The sequence below is a fragment of the Gavialis gangeticus genome, unplaced genomic scaffold, assembly GCF_001723915.1.
Source record: "Gavialis gangeticus isolate Ggan-Ray unplaced genomic scaffold, GavGan_comp1, whole genome shotgun sequence".
In the NCBI taxonomy this organism is placed as follows: domain Eukaryota; kingdom Metazoa; phylum Chordata; order Crocodylia; family Gavialidae; genus Gavialis; species Gavialis gangeticus.
In genome coordinates, this window is record NW_017729018.1 from 4,993,936 (window position 1) to 4,999,179 (window position 5,244).

General features: G+C 45.3%; 1 protein-coding gene and 1 long non-coding RNA gene across 3 annotated transcripts in view; one reads left to right on the top strand and one right to left on the bottom strand.

Moving 5' to 3' along the window:
• MEX3D (mex-3 RNA binding family member D) overlaps window positions 1–252 on the bottom strand; it is a 23,298-nt gene extending 23,046 nt beyond the window's left edge. The window contains exon 1 of the mRNA XM_019513283.1: window positions 247–252. The gene's annotated coding sequence lies outside the window, so the exon portion shown is untranslated. The remainder of the gene's footprint in view (window positions 1–246) is intronic.
• Window positions 253–668: 416 nt separating this feature from the next.
• LOC109294805 overlaps window positions 669–5,244 on the top strand; it is an 11,637-nt gene continuing 7,061 nt past the window's right edge. Inside the window, exons 1-2 of one of the 2 annotated variants that reach the window (XR_002096624.1) lie at window positions 669–1,088; window positions 2,705–2,862. This is a non-coding gene — a long non-coding RNA (uncharacterized LOC109294805). The remainder of the gene's footprint in view (window positions 1,089–2,704; window positions 2,863–5,244) is intronic. The other variant, XR_002096625.1, reaches the window with a different exon arrangement.

Below are 5,244 nucleotides of genomic sequence, written 5' to 3' on the forward strand. Positions count from 1 at the left end.
CGGGGCGGGGCGGGGGAAACGCGGGGCATCCGGACCCCCTCGCCGCGCTGGGACGCGGGCTTGGAAACACCTGAAGCCGGGGGGGGGCGCGGTGCTTGCCGGCAGCGGGGCCGCTTCTGGCTCTGGACCGCCTTGCGGGGGTGGAGCGGGGGCTTTTGGGCTCGTTTGCCTGGGAAAACGGAAAATTTGAACGAAAGACATATGTAATGTGGAGCAGGAGGGCCGCTGGGCGACAGCGCTGTGGACAGCAGCGCCCCCGGGCCCAGCTCGTGTCGTCCCCGTACATGGAAGTGCACATGTAGATACGCACACACCCATATACAGATAGACACACACACGTGCGTATATAGATGCACACAGGTATACATATATACACACATCTGTATGTGTGTGTGTATATACACACACCTGTATATAAAACACATATATGCACATATACATGTGTATATATATGTATATAAACACACATATGTAGCTATATAAACACACACACACATACGCACACATACACCTGTATAGAAAAACACGCACATACATGTGTACATATACACACACAGGCATACACGTGTGTATGTGTGTGTGTATATGTCTATATACGTGTGCGTGTTATATACATATATAGACACCCCCCCATGAATAAACACACACACACTCTGCATCCAGCACTTTGCAGACAGCTAAAAGCTGGTGTTGCTCAGAGGATTTCAGCCCGACATCACATGGTGTTGGGATAGACAACAAGCAGAAGGGGGAAGTTTACCAAGTTATTAAGTTACTTATTGGTCACATTGGGTTTTTTGTTTCCTTTTTATTAAGTGGTTGTGAAAGTGAACTCCAGCTGGCCTGCTTCGATAGGGGCCGACCCAGGCATTTGAACCTTTCCACCTTCATTCTGCTGTTCACAGGGAAGCACCAAGCGCTGCAGCGCGATAGTGAAGTATTTTGACGTTATGGAAATCAAGTGGCTGGGAAGGACCCCCCTCCAGAGCTGGGGTCACCCTCGGGCTCTCCGCCTGCTGCCCTTTCCGACATCGGTGCTGAAGGAGTCCAACCCTGGGGTCCTAGGATCATCCACTGAACTTCAGGAGGTCTATATTCATACTTCTCTGTAACAATTTGGGCACTTTTCCTCCAACAGGAAGTAAGGAGAAGGAAATGAAGTGCTGCGATAGGGGTAATGACCCCTATCGTCAGGGTGCCAAATTTGCAGAGTTTCTAGGGAAAGTCCTTTTGAAGCTGCCACATGAGGCAGAGCCTGCGGGAAGCAGCCAACCCCTGAATGAAGCAGGGTGTCCCCATTTCCCCGCACACACACACACACACATCTGGGCCTGGTACCACCACGCAGAGTTCAGTAGTGTGGCAGGCGTGGGCTGTGTAGGTGAAGCAGGGAAACTGAGGCCTGGGTTGTGGGTTGGGTGGAAAGCAGCTGTGGCAGCCCAGAAGTGGGCAAGAAACACTGGTGACCCTTTCACCCTTGTCCTAATTGGGGTCTTCCTTCCCTACTAGAAGGAAGCCTGGAGAAACCCTGGCACTGCCCCCTAGAAGGCATGATGGTCTGGGTCCTGCACCACCCCCTGGTGGCTTTTGGGCAGCAATGAAAGGCAATGGTTCTACGTAGGGCCCTTGGCAGCATACGTAAGTGTGGACGCTTTGGGGGAAAGGTTCACCAATCTCGCTGGACAATCAGTGACATTCTTGGAACAGTTCAAGTGTTACATCTGTGCACACCCTGCGTGTCCACACCCACACCAAGAGCACTCCCAAGAGTCCTCGAGCCCAACAAAGCTGAGCCACAATGAACACTGCAATAGTTCCCTCTCCCCACCTAATCTACACAGCGGTTTTGCAACATTGATAAGCACACAAACAAGTGCTTGGTGATAGCAAGGCCCAACAAAATCTTGTGAATTCACTATTTTTGCAAGCCCAGTTTTGGTTTTGGTCAGTGGAAATTTCCTCTTCACTGACTGAGTAGCTAAGAAAGGTTCATCTCTTTTTTGGAAGGGTTCGATAAGAAAATCCTGGGATTTGTTTTCAGTCCTCTCTCTTTCCCAGTGATCTTCTGTACCGATATATACTAGATCCACTGGTTCACGTTCTGCAATGGTGCTGCCTCCTTTTCTTATTATTTGCTGTTTGCTGGAAACATTTCACAAACAACCACAAATCTGCTTCAGATCCTTAAGAACTTGAGCAGCTTGAATTCCCCTGATACCTTACAAATCTCAACCATTTTCCAGGTGTTCCTCACTGCACAGCTACTACCGCATAGAGCTGTTACAATGCTTTCTTCCCTGGCAAATCGGGGCAGCCTGCTCATTGCAAAACAATTGCTCACATAATTCATTTTGCCTGGCCACCGCTCTACAGGGAATGTCTGCAGACTCAGTTCAGACACCTTCCCTGGCTCTAAGTTATCAAGCCAGAATGAAATTCAAATAATTTAGTGGCTCATCCCCTCTCTCAGCTGTCCAAACCTCCTGCTGAGATTTTTTTAAATGTTCCATTTTCAAAAGCCACTTCCCCAGTTTTGGAACGGATACCCATTTCCTCAGTCACTATTCTTTACTTAAGACCAAGTAAATACTTCTGTTCTGGACCTTCCATTAGCAGCTCTGGTCAAAAATGAGATTTGATACAATGTCTGCGATTCTTGTGCATCTCGTGCTTACTAGCTAAATTTCTCTTATTTTTGTTTAAGTGTTGAGACCTAAACGAAAGCTGGAGGCTGGTGCTTGGACTTCCCAGCTTTGTGACTCCAGGTGGGTGGACCACACATTCCCCAGCTGGAGTGAGGAACTTTAATTAGACACAGTGGATGTTCTGTCCTGGCTTGCCGGAGAGTTTGACCAGCCTTTTGTGAGTCTTTTTTTCTGAACTGAATTGCTTCCCTCCACTTGTATCATTATTACCAATACCCCTTGATTTATGAAACCCATTAGCAAAACTTTGAACTGTGCAAAATTCATTGTGAACCAGAGTTAGAAACCTGTTGTCTCATGCACATTAGGTACCCATCTTTATTTAAGAGGATCCAAGGCATTCAGCTTCCATCTGCCTCGCAAGCAGCTGCTTCCTTTCCTGGTGGGCTGCCACAGGAAGATTTTAAGTTTTGTGGCAAATCCCACAGCCTTGGCTTCTTGGCCTGCTTCCATTGACCTTGCTCCAGAATATGAAGTCAGTTGGGTATCTATAAATTGATCCATTGCTAAATTACTTAGACATATTTAAGGGATATGGATATGCCAGGAACACAAGGCACAACTCCTCAGACCCTCTGCCAGTTCAAAGAGATCTCTTTCTTTTTTTAAGTCCTAGTTCAAATAGTCGTTTGTCACCAGATTGCACATCCAGAACTTGTACCAAATCTGGGTTACTGTTTGCCATGGAGGATAAGTTCTTCAGCATCAAAGATGAATTATGCAGGACGGCTGCTCAAAATGCCCCTTTCCCCTGCTCATGCCCCAGACCATTCATTTAAGCTGTAACATTAAGCTGAGCCAAATAAGCACCCCCAGGGAACTTTTTCCTAAAAGATAGTGGGGTTGTTTTTTTTGCCGGATCTCAGCTGAAATGTTCCTGCCTGTCCCCTCTGGGTCTCCCAGGTTTACAAACATTGTAAATGCCCTATTAAAAATGTCTTGTCCAACTTCTCTGGCTGGCTTGATTTCTCAAGACAGTGGGCTTCCAGCATGGTATGCAACCTTTGCAACCCTTCTCCTGAAATCCCTGTTGCATTTCATTTCTATTGACAAATTTCAAGTTGGCCAACGTGCTCATGACCTTCCCCTTTGCCTGTGAAGCCTTTTGGTTCACTGTGAGTTGCTTATCATCTTATTTATCCATTTTACAAGTTCACACTTGGAACTCTGTAGTTAGGCCTTCAACTTGTGCCCCAAAGTTTTTCTTCATGACTGCAAGTTACCGTGGTCCTCTCTAAAAAGTCACAAAGTATGGAGAAACCACCAACTCATTTACAGTTTTTTTGGCCAGTGTAGCTTTTTCCATTATTGTTTCCATCTTCCAACAAGAGTATCAGTTCGCACTTTCTGTCCTTGAATATTCTGCATCAACACCAACAGCAAAACTGCTTTCTGATAAAAGTGATTGGCCTATATTTAGGATCTTGCAGGGTTCTTTCCTTTAGGATAGAAGTTGGATCAATTCTTTGGTGTAATCCTACTTTTTTTCTCCTTCACAAAGAGAGTGCCAAAAGTCCTGCTTCACCTGAACCAGTAAAAACAAAATAACAGCTGACAGTTTCCTTGCTAACTATTTTCCCTCTCCCCCTCCAATCACTTCTGTATTCAGGGAGCTCTCTTGGGGCTGCACTCAAAATTATTTTCTGGCTAGTTACAACTCCTAATGCATGCAATTTGCCAAGCAATCTCTTAGTTTCTGCATTTACGACTAGTCCCAAGTATACCCTTCAGACCACACAACTTCACCCAGCTCAGACTTCACCATGCAGCTCAATGCCTTGGGCAATAGCCTCTTATTATTTCCAGTTATGACTACATAAAGGACATTGAATCGCTCCTTCCATTTAGCCCGAAAAAATGCTTAGCACACCCATTGCCATGTTTACTTATAAGTGAAAGACCCCTTTGATATCTGCCATTATGTAGTAACATAACAGTGTGCAGAAAGCGTATGAAAGAACTAGCGCTGAAGCAGAACCGAGGTATAAAAGTGTCCATAAAGTGTTTGTCTATATAGCAGAACTGACCAGTCTAACTACAGCAAATTAAATTATTCCAAGCAGAACTACCTCATGTACACTTGCTCTGTAAGTGTCAGTTTTATTCCAGAATTGAATGTCTGCAATGTAGTTGTACACCAGCAAGCTGTAACCAAAGTTACTCTGCTACAGCTCTACTTAAGAATTGTTATATATAGACGAGCTTTAAGAATGAAAAATATGAGAAAGCATCCAAAGCTTTTGTTGTACAGGGATCCAGTTCAAGCATCTAGGTCACGACAGAGTTTGTTGTTGAACACAAACAATCAAAATGCATGTCCAAAAATATTGCAAAAAAGCAATACTTTTGAAGAATGGTTGCATTGGGTCTTCTCACTTTTGAAGTGTTTAGAGATTTGGGCTACAAATCTTCATAGAATCATAGAAGTAGGGTCGGAAGGGACCTTGTAGATCTTCAAGTCCAACCCGCCGCCTGGGCGGGAGAAAAACTGGACTCAAATGAGTCCAGCCAGGTAGGCATCAAGCCTCTTCTTAAAGAC